Source organism: Anser cygnoides, chromosome 1 (genome assembly GCF_040182565.1).
Source record: "Anser cygnoides isolate HZ-2024a breed goose chromosome 1, Taihu_goose_T2T_genome, whole genome shotgun sequence".
Classification (NCBI taxonomy): Eukaryota; Metazoa; Chordata; class Aves; order Anseriformes; family Anatidae; genus Anser; species Anser cygnoides.
The window spans coordinates 169502856-169517033 of record NC_089873.1 but is presented as its reverse complement, the minus strand read 5'-3'; the positions used below and the strand labels follow the sequence as shown (position 1 = coordinate 169517033).

General features: G+C 37.2%; 1 long non-coding RNA gene across 1 annotated transcript; it reads right to left on the bottom strand.

The window, feature by feature from the left end:
* Nucleotides 1-8344: 8344 nt before the first annotated feature.
* LOC106042311 (uncharacterized) lies at nucleotides 8345-11717 on the bottom strand. The gene is made up of 4 exons (XR_001211041.3): nucleotides 11328-11717; nucleotides 10778-10918; nucleotides 9873-9958; nucleotides 8345-8431 (listed from the first exon to the last, which is right to left on the bottom strand). It is a non-coding gene; the product is annotated as an uncharacterized lncRNA (long non-coding RNA).
* Nucleotides 11718-14178: the final 2461 nt, after the last annotated feature.

Here is a 14178-nt window from a genome sequence, read left to right as displayed (position 1 = left end):
TCCAAAGAGAGAGGAAAAAAAAATAAAACAACCTGATCACTTTGTTGAATATAAGTCCAAAAATGGTAACTGGCTTAACAATAATTGTTCCTACAGAAAATAAACATTTCATTTATTATATTATTATTATTAATTATTATTATTATTAATGTTTATTTATCAGCCAGTCCTGTTATCTCCTCCGCTCTGTCCATCTGTTCCCTGCTACACCTGGAAGAATATTCCCACTTAAGTTACAATCTACCTGTACAAATCATTGACTCACATACAAAATCAAGAATATTCGACCACTCTTTAAGGAAGAGAATGTGTGGGAAGTGGAGCTGAGAAAAGACTGTTATTTTAAAAATATCTAAAATAGATTTTGAACCCTACATTTTGAAGCATTTTAAAGTGTAATCTCTCTCCTTTCTGATCCCCTTTGACATTTCTAGATGATACTGAAAAACACTGAACTAAATATGAAGATGAGAAAAAGACATTTTCAGTAACAGATTTACACATATATAGGGCTAAATCTTATCCCAAAACAGGCTTATGAAAATGGAAGAAGGAATTCAAGGGCCTTCTCTGTCTGGTGTAATTTTAGATGACTTAGGCTATTCCTACGTTAGGAAACAGCGAAAAGCAAGAGAAACACTCGATTAAGATATACAGTGCTAAGGATCTGGTGTCTGTACCATACACAACTCACATTCTTTCGCTTTTGCCTCTCTCTAGTCTGGTCTCAGAGGATGAAGCACAATTGGTATGCTTGTGGAGAACTTCTAGATTAGTTTAATTCCCCAAAATCCTGGTCCACTTGTTCTATATCTGCTTTGTGATGGGAAATAGAGGACAGAAAAGGGGCCCACGAGTACGCTGCCCAAAACAGGCAATTCCCTTAATGTTACTGTCTTTGAAAGAGTAACTCTGTGTCAGTAAATGACCTATTGTGGTTTAGCCTGAGCAGGCAGCTGAGCACCACACAGCTGCTTGCTCACTCTCCCCAGGTGGGATGGGAGAGATTATCAGAGAGGTAAAAGTGAGAGAACTCACAGGTTGAGATAAAGATGGTTTACTGGGTAAAGCAAAAGCTGTGGGTGTAAGCAAAGCAGAACAAGGAATTAATCCGCTACTTCCCATCGTCAGGCAGGGGTTCAGCCACTTCCAGGAAAGCAGGGCTCATCATGTGTAATGATTTCTTGGGAGGACAGACACCATCACTACCAATGTCTATCCATCCGTTCATCCCCTCATCCCCCCCCCCCCCCCCCCCCCCCCCATCCCCCCCCTTCTTTACCCCAGCTTTTATTGGTGAGCATGACACTATATGCTATGGCATATCCCTTTGGCCAGTTTGGGCCAGCTGTCCCAGTTCTGTCCCCCTGCCCAGCTCCTAGTGCACTCCCAGCCCCCTCACTGGCAGGGCAGTGTTTGAGAAGCTGAAGAGTCCTTGGCTCTGTGTAAGCATTGCTCTGCAACAGCTAAAACATCAGTGTGTTATCAGCATTATTTTCATCAAAAATCCAAAACACAACATTGTGTGAGCCTCTATGAAGAAAATTAACTCTGTTCCAGACAAAACCATGATAGATATTTATATATATTTACACAGAATCTTTTTCTCTTATCTTCTCTATTTGTATAGGCCTATGAACCTCTGAGAATAATCTGTTTTTATCTGCCTAAATCCTCCCATTTGGTTTTGTATCTCTGCAGTTCTATCTTTTTTTTTATTTCCAGAAGTCCGTATGGCAGCTTTCCAATTGTATTTATCCACTCCAACTAATTGAGTCACATAAATGCAAGTAATTTGAAGCATTATTGTGAGATATTTCTGTTTGCCTCTTTAATTAAGCAGTTGTTCACAGGTGCATACAGTTACAACAAAATTAATTGATAGCTTTATATTGCAGTTTTTGAATCTGCTACTCTTTGGTGTTTGCAAATAGTGCTGTTAGACACAGTAAGTCTTATCTTGTTCATAGGGAACATTTCTCACTTTCCTTCAGAAAAGGTTAGGACAGATTGACCTATATATTGGAAAATCTATGCAAGCAGTAAAGGTAATTTTGCTAAAAAAGAAACAGAGCAAATGTTTATTTATGGAATACTTTATTACCAATGGGAAGAGCTGCAACCCTGCTTTGTATTTCTGCATCCATAACAAGTATCTTTACTGTCAAAAATCATTGCTAGTGGAAGTTAATAGTTTCTGTGGAAATTGCGGGCATTTCATTTATTTTTGTCAGAGACTGCATTACCTTAACCATATAAGATTGTTCTAGGATTATTAATAAAATTTCTTTTAAATATGTATTCTCGTTGTTGTTAAGCTAAAATATAAATATATATATAAAAAAAACACAACACATACAAATATATATATATACATATTTTTCAGCTACCTACGAAAAATTTTCAAGTTTAAGCATGGGAGTCTTGTTTTATCCTGTATGATTCTGGGAAGCTAGCTAGAGGCTACTAGTAGCATAAATGGAAAATGATAGTCATAATCCAGAGGATAATTCAGCCCTAAAAGGTAAAGTTGGAATTTCCACCTGGAAGTGACTACTGCTTACTACTTATCTATGCTTTGGGTATCCAGATAGGTGGGAAAGGCTACAAGAATATTTTTATAACATATAGTTATATAATATATAGTTATATCCTGAAAAATCTTTAATTTTTAATTTTCTGTCAAGGTCTTCACTTAAGATGAAAATATGTGTTCAAGTTAACAGTCAAGTACCCTTACTTAGTGTGAATAAATAATTAGGTCAGAATCTGGCTCTCATTGTTTAAACTTTTCTTGGCAGGATTCTTATTCCTTGCAACATTTGAAAGGAAAAAGGAATTAATACAATAATAATGAATAAATTAATAATAATTCAACATTAACTGAGATGGGAGCAGTAAAAGGTGTATGTTTTCTACTGCACTTAGCCCCATACTTCTGCCGTATGTTCTCTGTATAGTAGTCTATATATCTATACATATTACTAGTGACAGTAATAATATAAACACTGTTGTAAAATTACATAGTATATTAATCATTTCCTACAGAGCAAATTCTGTCTAGTGGAGTCAAATGCAAACTTGCCATCTAGAAATAGAGTAGAAAGCTCACACCTAAAAGAAAACAGTGTCCAATGACTGATATGATTTAGAGATTAAAGAAGAAAACCAACCAATTGCTGCCATCCAGTGTGATGGTTTATCTGAGAGTTTTTAATATAATTTTCTGTGACCTCATCGGAACAGCTGAAAAATAGTTGTGCCTCAGCCAGAAGACAGTAATTGACCCAAATGAACGTATTTTACTCCATATTGCAACAAAACAGGATCATGTACACAATAAGCAGTCATGTTTCAGGAAGACAAGACAGTAATTTCCAGATGAGGGAGAGAAGTTATTATGAACTTTGTGTGAGCTTGCAATCCCCAAATATTTCAACAGGCAGACAACAAGAGGGAAGACTTTTTTCTTCATTACAAAATGCATAATAGAGGAGTACAATGTCCAGTTTTGCTGTTACATTTTACAGTTGCAATAACAATCTGAGAGATCTGAGGGGAGCTACAAAAGAGAAGTAAAACAGTGGTAAACTTAAAAATCTCAAGCTGTTTTATTTCTCTAGAAGAGTAAAACTCAGCATGAATGTAATGGGCATGTTCCTCATAAGTTGAAGAGACCTTTGCAAGTAGAGGATTCTTAATATAGCAGGAGAGATGGAAAAAAGATCATATAGCTGAAACCTGAATGTAGACAAATTCCATTTTAAAACAAAGCACGCTTTCCTAAGAGCTTTGAGAGAACTTACATAAGTATCTTTTATATTTCCCATTATCACTTCAGTTGTCTGTATTAGTTCTGGGTACCTTACTAAAGTCTATTCTCCACCTCACCCATAAATTATGAAATTGCTCCCTGAATGACTGACTAAAAATCTGTTCAAAGTATTGTGGATACTATAGTAGACAGTTACAACTGCCAAGGCAGTAGTGTTTTAGCAGTGAATATGTAGGTAACATCAGCTGAATAGCATATAAATTGAGATAGCAAGATTTTTTTCCCCCTCACAAACTCAAATATAGCTCAAATATAACCATAAAACTGCCCTTGTCAATCTTCGGTCTCCATAAGATGAACCTGAACACTGGTGCTCACTGTTTAGTTCGGGCATCCTTTAGAGGTTATCAAGATTGTCAAGCTTTCTCATTTAAAATCACTGCATATCTGCCTACCACCTGGCACTTATGCAGAAGTGCACAAGTACATGAAATTCTGTCCATTGTGGTCTACACTATTAAATGTAAGAATCCCATGCAGAAGTTAATGCTGTTAGTATTTTCTCTGTTTAACTTTTACATAGCATCCACCTGCTGCAGTATATGTGAACTTATAGCAGAGCTGGGTAATAAAACTGAGGAGGTCACTTTTATTCAACAGAAAATCTGTTCTAATTTGTTACCATAATAGTCAACTATAATGGAAAATTATGAAAGTTTTCTCATCTGTTATTAAGATTAAGTTCTTCTTTCAGTGGGCAAACATAATTTTCTGGATGAGTATATAGCAGCACAATACATAGTTTTCTTAATACTTTCAAAAGCTTACATAAAGTACAAATCATAAAGATTTAAAAATCACCACGTGACAAATGTTCATCCTGAGGTGATTTACAGAGCTGTTTTTTTTTTTTTTTTTTTTTTTGATGAGGGAGGAGCTCTAGTTCTGAAAAGAAATGTTGCAAAAACACGATAGAGTTCTTTATTTGTTTTATCTCTGTGAATTTCTATCAATTTTACTCAAATTAAGCACAAAAATGTTTTTCTTTTTAACTGCCAGACATGAAAACCTTTTTCTGGGATCTGAAAGTCACTGCCAACAGTAGAGTTCTCTCAGGCCAGATTATTACAATTGAGTAGACACCTTGTCTCCAGTGGGATTGTGAAGGTGCAAATAAAGGCAGCATTTGGCATTCCAGCGGGAAATTTGGAGATAGAATATCTTCACTGATGACATACATGCCTGACTAGAATCCAGCTTACTCCCCCAGAGCTATTGGGTCTACTAGGCAGGGAAAAAAAAATAAAATAAAAAAATTTACAAGTCAAAGTCAAAACACAATTGTTTCTGAAGCAGACAGATATGACTCACAGGGTTTCTATCAGTTGAGAAGGAAGCTGTCTTTCCTTTGAAACAATTTATACATGAGTCCATTTGACGTGGTGTAGCATCTCTAGTCTAACACAATGGAAAATTAAATATATGCAGCCAGGTACAACAAACCATTTGGAATTTTGCAGCACTGTTTAGTCACAATTAGGAGCTTGCTTGCAGACTAATGATTACTTCCTAACATGCTTAGTCACCTGTGCTGCTTTTGGATCAGTATTCACAGAGATGCATAGCATGGGATTGAGGTGCCTAAACATGCCAGCTGTTGTGGATGTCAATTTAGGTGCTTATCTCCTTTGGATACCTGAATCAATCTCATGCTGTTGGGCCCTTCAGTCCCTGCTATCTGGTCTTTCCTGTTCCAGGTATCTCAGTACCTGAGACTGTATAATAGTCTTTCAGCAACCATTTTCTATTTGTTGCTTCTCATTATTTCTGCTCCAGCTGAAGTTATTCCTTGTTTTGAGATAAAAATACTAATTGTATCATCTCATGGGCCATAATATTGGGAAATACATGGCAGCCATTGGGTTTTAATGGCAACAAGTAAGTAAATAACTGGGATTTGTTTCCAGATGGAGTTGGTATAGAAAAGTCATTCAGTTACTGTCCTGTTTAAACCCCAGTGCTACATTCTGTATTGGCCATGGAAAATGGGCTCATCATTTGTAGAATGAGGTACAGCAAGCAAGAATTATGGTCAGCTTCCCCAGGGAGGTACAGTATCAAGTGCAGGGGTGAAAAGATTTATTTTTAATCAAGTGGATAATCTTCCTCACTGTGCAATGGGAATTACCTCAGGTATAAACATTAACCATTGTAACTATTAAATATGAGGGGATATTAGATTAATTATTGTGTAGATGTGAAATAAACTGCTACAGCTTTTGCTGTTTGTAAAGAGGACAATGAACAGAGAGTCTAAATTGGGTATTTAGCTCAATACACAGAAAGATGTAGTGATCATGTGATTTTGAAATGATAGTTACAAATTCAAGGTGTATGGTATTGAATCATGTTGAATAATACTTAATTGTTCCATTTAACGGTATTTAATGCAATTATTGGAAATACCACAGCAGGCTAAGGGGCTTGGGCTAAAAACTCATATTAATTTTCATTAAGGTTTGGCTATCTAACTCCTCTGGATTAATTTGAGAATATAAATACCATTACTATGCATTTATTAGTGATAATTCAAAATTAGTAATTATACAATACTGATGTTAAAAGTTTTTATTTCAATAAAATTAATTATTATTATTTTTTTCTATCAAAATCAGTGAATACAGGTACTTGCCTGGGGTGGAAAATAATTTTATGAAAACTGATCTAGTGTGAACATACCAATAAATATACGCTTGTGAAGCCATACTTCATCAGATGTAATAAATATCCTTTGCATTTTTTTTCCTTACTTTACAATATAATCATTCTTTACCTTGCAATTTCTATGGCTTTTCTTAGGGGTCTCATTGATTTCATTTAAAGTATTTTCAGTGACCCAAGACACTTTGAGCTGTTTTAGGTAACTTTCAAAATGATATAATCATAGCTTTTAAAGGAATTTAATATTCTACTGATAAAATCTTTTCATTAACATTTTGGAACCTAAACACAGAAAGCCTGTGAAATTTTTAGTTATAATCATTTAATTAGACTTAGAATACCAACACTTGATGAGGGCAATAGTTTTAAAATACTCACCTATATTAACATTGCATATGCTCTACAGTACGTATTGCAGTGATATCCCTATGTTACGAGTTAACAAGATAAGATTGTACATAACACTTCACTGAATTTAGTTATAGTATTCTGGAAAAAATCCTGGTTTTACACCATGATCATATCAACTGTTTTCCATGGGAGTCCCATAAAATATAAGGAGATCAGTACAGCATATTTTGGACACAATTTAAGCATTTTTTAGGAATGTATAAATATTATTTCGTGCCTATAGATAGCTTTACATTAAGGTTAATATTGCTGAAATATCTACATCTGCTTTTCTTCTCACTGTGATGTTTATCACCTAATAAAAATGCTAAAGTTACCAAGGAAAGATGTTTAATTTGTTCTTGCTGCTCAGCTGCATGTTGCATCCTATTTTGTAGTAAATGGCACAATATCCCAAGTGGGCTGCCATACTGTCAGATACATTATTTATACATAACATTACTGGTTAATCAATGAACAAAAATGCAGAAGCCTTTTTTTCCCCCTTTTCCTGTGACATCTTTAAAGCTACAGTAGAGAAGAACAGATTTGCAATGTATTATACTGTTAGTCATTTTTTGAAAATAGCTTTAGGAGTTTCCTGGCACTGTTTGCACCATGCATCTGACTAAATTGACTGTGATTGTTAGACAAATGCAGTAACGATTTGTGCAGTGCAGAATAATATGGTTAACTATGTAAGCCATTCTTACTTTCCAGTTAAAAGTGAGCAAGATACATTTCAGCAAATGCTTCTAACAGAAGATTTTTTTTTCCCTTTAAATCTGAAAGGATGAAAACTGAATAGCCCATCATGATTCTACACGTGTGTTTATAGGAGAGCTAGAATTTCAACATCATTTGAATTCAAAGTAATTTTAGAAATTCACTTTCAATCAAATGGAAAATTTATAAGTGTATGAAGAATGGAAATATGAAATATTTGTGCAAGCAAGAGAAATACAGCTGTACTGTGTCACAGAGCTACAAGAGATTTTTGTTTGTGCTTCAGCTTATTCTGTTGTATTTTGTTCATAGACATTTCAGATCAATACAAAATATTCATCTCTGTTCCAGTGATTGAATATGAATACATTATGTGCATACAAAAATAGTGATAATCTATGTTGATACAATAGTTCATTTTGCATTAGTGTCCTAGATGGGACAATGTTAAGAAGCAATTTAAATGAAATTCATTTAAATGTCAGCTCTCATGCTTGCGATTTTTCTATAATTGGTTATTTAATTAAAATAATTCTCATAGTCATTAATTTAGACTAAAACTTGCTGTGCACTGACATGTTTTAATTACATGGTATTAACAAAATTGATATGCTTTAAAAAAGCATGGTTAAATTTTAAACAAGAATAAATTAGAAATCTCATAGATCATCCTACTTAGAGTATTTATGAGAAAAAATCAGTCATTTAAAATGTTTATTATAAACAAAGTCCCAGCATTATTGTGCATGCATCATATTTGGTTCCTGCTTCAGTGTGAGGAGACTTTTATGCTAACACAGCACCTCTGTCTTCGAATTCCTTTAACCAACACACAATAAATTAGGTAATGAACCAAATTAAATATTAATAGAAATCCACATAAACCACAGAAGACAGACATAGAACTGACGTTTGAATTATACTATACCTTTGATATCATTAGGACAACATATTAATGAAGTTTTAAAGGGCTGAATCTTTATCTACTGTTCATGAAGACAAAAAGGATGATATGAGCTTCCTTGTAAGATACAGATAAAGAACGAAAAAGAAAATAAATATTTTAGTAAAACTACCTGGACAGGATAGAAGAACTAGAGACTTAGGCACTTATTCTTCAAGGTAATCTATAGGCAAGGATCCACATGCCCTTATGAAGTACCCTGAAGTCAAAGGAACTGATTTCATAAATAAAGTAGGTCATTTGTTTTCAGGACTGGGCTTATATTCAAGAGTGTGAGAATCAGAATTTTATTTCATTGTCTATTAATTAGACTAGCTGTATATTACTTTGACCTTTTTAATATTCTATGATTTAATTGGATGATCAGTCTACCTCAGCCTATGATTGCCAATCATTCTACATAATATACTTCAACTCTTTTTTACTTCAATGTGTGCACGATTGGACTCTTATTAACATGAAAGGATGATTTTATTGTGAATGGCATGGGCTAAAAGGGATGTATATATACATATAGAACTTCATTAATTCCATAACAAGTTAACTTATCAGTGCTGCTTTTTCTGACTGCCAACTTATGAAGGCAAATATACCTCTCCCAAACTCCTCTCTACAGATCCTCAAATTCCACAGTCCAGAGTTTAAAATGTTGCTCAAGACTGAGGTCTTACCAGGTCTCACATTACTCAGCAAGCTGACTTACAAGAAACCTTGCAGTAACAAAATGTTGCAGAAAGGCAACAGAAAGCTCAATCTCCTCTTACAGTCTGAGGGCTGGATTCATCTAAGAGTATATGTCTAGATCTGAGGTCTGACTGCAGTTTCTTTATAGTCAGTGGAGAGCAACGGAGCAGAACATCTCATTCCAAATGAGACACTCTATTTCTGTCTGGATAGATTTGAGCACGTTACCTCTAAATTTCTAATTGCTTTTTTTTTTTTTTTTTTTTTTGCATTGTACATGATGTCTTTCTATGTTATCAGTATCCATGGTCTGAAGTATTGTAACTTCTAAGTGTCTCACTGTCTTTAAAATCTTTATTCTCCACACCTGTGTGCAGAAGGGAAGATCTGCTATTTCTGTGAGATAGAAGGAAAACTATCAGTTTACCAAGACAGCACAGGAAGTCTGTAGTGGAATCAGGAACAAATCCTAGCCCAGTTAACTTCCATTTAAGTGCTGGCTGAGTAACCCATACATCATATTTTCTCCGCTATGACTTTGCTATGACTTTCTTTCTGTTTTGTTGCTGTAGTGGCACGGCTTCTCATGCAGTAGTAGAACACTTGTCTTACCTTGTGAGCTGATAGGGATTCTAAATTCTCAGTTGGAGCATCCTGTCCTATAGCTGCTGCAGTGTGGGTCTCCACAGGAGTTTTCTCTATAGCAAAATGAAAGTGTGATTGTAGCATGTGGTAGATAAACCTGACTAGCACAATTAACATAATCAGAAAAAAGTAGCAGACTAAAATATATCATACCAGTAATCTAAATGTTGGTGTATATAATGATGATTCTTAGTTATATTCCGGCTTCCAACAAGTGAAAATGCTACCTCGACTACTCTGCTGCATGAAGCAGACCAACTAGAAAGGTTATACTAGTATCTCCTACAATCAGTTTTTAATTTCACAGTCAACATACATTCTGAACTGTGAGTAATCCATATTTATGTTGTAGAAAATGTGGAAGGAGAGAAGATTACTGAATAGATTCAGTAAAATATCATCCCTCTTTAGCAATGAAGTCCATGTGTTGTAGGACAAAAGTGTATACTTATTAAATCATCTATGCAGTAAATGAAGTTTGTCATAGAAAATTTTAATGGATGTTGGATCTGGACTTCAATTACCCTCAGACTTTTTTCTTTTCCACAACTACTGAAATGTAAAAGTATCTTCAAGTGTGTGCAAATATAATTTATCGATAGTGTCCCTGGAAAGATTCTGTCAGAGAAATCTTCAAAACTGACAATAGTACATTTTCAGTTTACAATCAATATGCAACTTCAGCAATGCAGCTTACAATTCAAGCTTAATAAGAACTCCTTTGTCAGTTTTCTTGCTTATGTTACTGCTTAATATATTTCTTCAACTACGAATATTCAGAAGTTACCTTGCAGAGTATCCAGTGATCACTTGCTATAGGAGCTGTGGTTCTTTAAACAAAGCATCTCTTTCTAGGCCTCCTAAGTACTTACCTTTTCCTCATTCTTCCAGTCTCATTAGACTTTTGGACTGGTCATTAGGAATCACACCAGCCAGTACCCTCAGCCCAACAACTGTTTTTCAGTCTTCCTGAAGCTCACTGTTACTAGCAACCGGACTTCAGCCCCTGCAGGCTAAATATGAAGTTGTAGAAATTTAAAACAAAACAAAAAAATTTATATTGAAATCTTGAAGCTTAGAATCATGGAGTCATAGAATCATAAAATATCCTGAGTAGGAAGGGACCCACAAGGACCATTGAGTCCAAATCCTGGCTCCACAAATCAAACCAAAACCAACCAAAAATCAAAGCATATGTCTGGGAGCATTGTGCAATCATTTCTTGAACTCTGTCAGGCTTGGTTGTCTTGGCGCTGTGACCACTTCCCTGGGAGCCTGTTCCAGTGCCTGACTACCTTCTCAGTGAAGAACCTTTTCCTAACATCCAGTGTACTGGGTCTGGCTGGGATGTTAACTCTCCCTGCAGCAGCCCATACAGTGCTGTGCTCTGCACTTGTAGCTAAAATAGCAGTGGAATCACACCAGTGTCGTGTCTGCTGCTGAGCAGTGCTGGCACAGCATCAGGACTCTCTCTAACCCTCCTAGGGGGTGGGCAAAAATGTGAGAAAAGGAACATCACCAGGGCAGCTGACCTAAACCAAACAAAAGGATATTCCATACCATATGATGTCACACTCAGCAATAAAGGGTGGAAAAAGGAAGGGGGGGGGGGGGGGGGTGCTCTTGTGAAAACATCTGTCCTCCTCGTGAACACCAGCTACGTGCGTTGAGGCCCTGCTTCAAGGCCGTGGTCAAGCATCGCTCATTTGTGGGAAGTAGAGAGTAATTTCTTTCCTCTGCACTTCCACATAACCTTTACTTGTTTTGTTTAGTTTTCCCTTTCCCCCTCCCTTTTCCCCTTTCCCTTTTTTTTTCCCCTTTAGTTAAATTGTTAATTGTTTAGTTAAATTTTTTAATTAATAATAATCTTTCCTTAATAATTAATTAATAATTAAATTATTTCTTTTTTCCTTTAATTAAATCATCCTTATCTCAACCTGTGAGTTGTTCTTTCCTTCTTCCCCTCCTCATCTAAGGAGGGGGAGTGAGAGAGCGGTTGTGGTGTCCAGCTGCCTAGCACAGTAAAACCACCACATCCAGCCTGACCCTTCCTGTCACAGCTCCATGCTGTTCTCTCAAGTTCTGCTGCTGTCCCCAGAGAGCAGAGCTCAGCATCTACCCCTCTGCTCCCCTCGTGAGGGAGCTTCAGGCTGCCATGAGGCCTCCCCTCAGCCCCCTCTACTCTGGGCTGAACAAACCAAGGGACCTCAGCTGCTCCTCACGTCTTGCCCTCTAGACTCTTCACCATCTTCATAGCCCTCCCTTGGACACTCTGTAATAGTTTTATATCCTTTTTGGGAGAGAAAGTTAAAATTCAAAATCATTCATCTGAGACAGAAAATTGTCCCTGCCTTTACAATAGTAGGTCACAATACAACACTTATAAAGCAGTCTAACTTTATAACATTACAGCTATGCATTAGGCCTACATCTGGGTTTAGTAATTTGTTCTGTGACAAACAGAGGTAGCCTGGGCTGCAGTGATCATGCCCGGTAGAATTTTCAGTCTTGAGGGATACAGGATGGGCAAAAACTAGGGTTAAGATCCTAAACCTCAGAAAGGTAAACTTTCAGCTGTTTAGGGGGTTCCCTTGGGAAACTGACTTCAGAGAGAAAGGACTGAACGAGAGCTGGGAGATATTTAAACACACTTGGGGCACAAGAGCTCTCAATCCCAAAATGAAAGAAGTAGGGCAGAAGAGGCAGGAGACTGGCTTGGCTAAGTCAGGACCTCTTGGACAAACTAAAACACAAAACCAAAATGCATAGATAGGGGCAGGGATACACATGCTGGGAAGATTATAGGATACAGCCTGGCAGTGCAGCGAGGGGATCAGGAAAACTAAAACACAACTGAAGCTGAACTTGGCCAGAGATTTAAGAAGTAACAAGAAGGGTTTCTTCAATTACATGGAGCAAGGTAGGAAGACAAAAGAAACTGTACCCACCCCTGAAACAGACCTGGCTACAACCAACATGGAGAAGGCTGAGGTACTCAGACTTTTTTGCCTTAGTCTTCACTGGCAAGTACTCTAGCCACACAGCCTAAGTCCCAGAAAGCAAAGGCAGAGCCTAGGAGAATGAAGAACTACCCACTGTAGGAGAAGATCAGGTTCGAAACCATTTCAGGAACCTGAAGCTGAACAAGTTCATGGAATCTGATGGGATAGACGCATTCAAGGGTCCTGAGGGGACTGGCAGGTGAAGTTGTTAAGCCCCTCTCCATCATATCTGAAAAGTCATGGAAGCCTGATGAAGTGCCCAGTGACTGGAAGAAGGAAAATATAACTCTCATTTTTATAAAGGGAGAAAAAGAAGACCTTGGGAACTACAGGCCTGTCAGTCTCACCTCTGTGCCAAGCAAGATCATGGAGCAGATCCTCCTGGAAACTATGCTAAGACACACAAAAAACAAAGAGGTGATTGATGACAACCAACATGGCTTCACTGGGGGAAACTTGTGCCTTACAAATTTTGTTGCCTTCTGCAACAGGGGTATGTATTGTGATTGGAATTATTTAAGATCTTTGCCAGTGAAATGGACAGTAGGATTGAGTGAGTTACCCTTAGCAAGTTTGTGGATGACATCAAGCTGAGTGGTGTGGTGACATGTTGTAGGGATGTCATCTGAGACACCTTGATAGACTTGAGAGGTGGGCCCATGTGAACCTCATGAAGTACAAGGCCAAGTGCAAGGTCCTGTACCTGGATTGAGGCAATCGGAAATATGAATACAGGCAGGCAATGAGTGAGTTGAGAACAGCTCTGAGGAGAACATCTTAAGGGTATTGGTGGGTGAAAACCTCAACATGAACCAACAATGTGTGCTTGCAGTTCAGAAACTCAATTGTACCCTGGGCTGCATCGAAAGAAACATGGCCAGTAGGTCGAGGGATGTGATTCTCCCTCTCTACTCTGCTCTCGTGAAAACCCACCTAGAGTATGTATTCAGTTCTGGGGCTCACAGCAGAAGACAAGGACCTATCTGAATAGGTCCCGAGGAAGGCTCTGAAGATGATCGGAGGGCTGGAGCACCTCTCCTATGAAGACAGGCTGAGAGGGTTGGGGTTGTTTAATTTAAAGAAGAGAAGACTGTTATAGAGAAAGGGACACATTATAGTAGACTTCCAGTATTGAAAGGGGGCTTACAGGAAAGACGAGAAGGGATGCTTTATCAAGGAAAGCAGGACAGGACAAGGGAGAACAGTTCTAAATTAAAAGAGGGGAGATTTAGACTTTATATAAAAGGAAGAAATTCTTCAGTGTGCTGTTG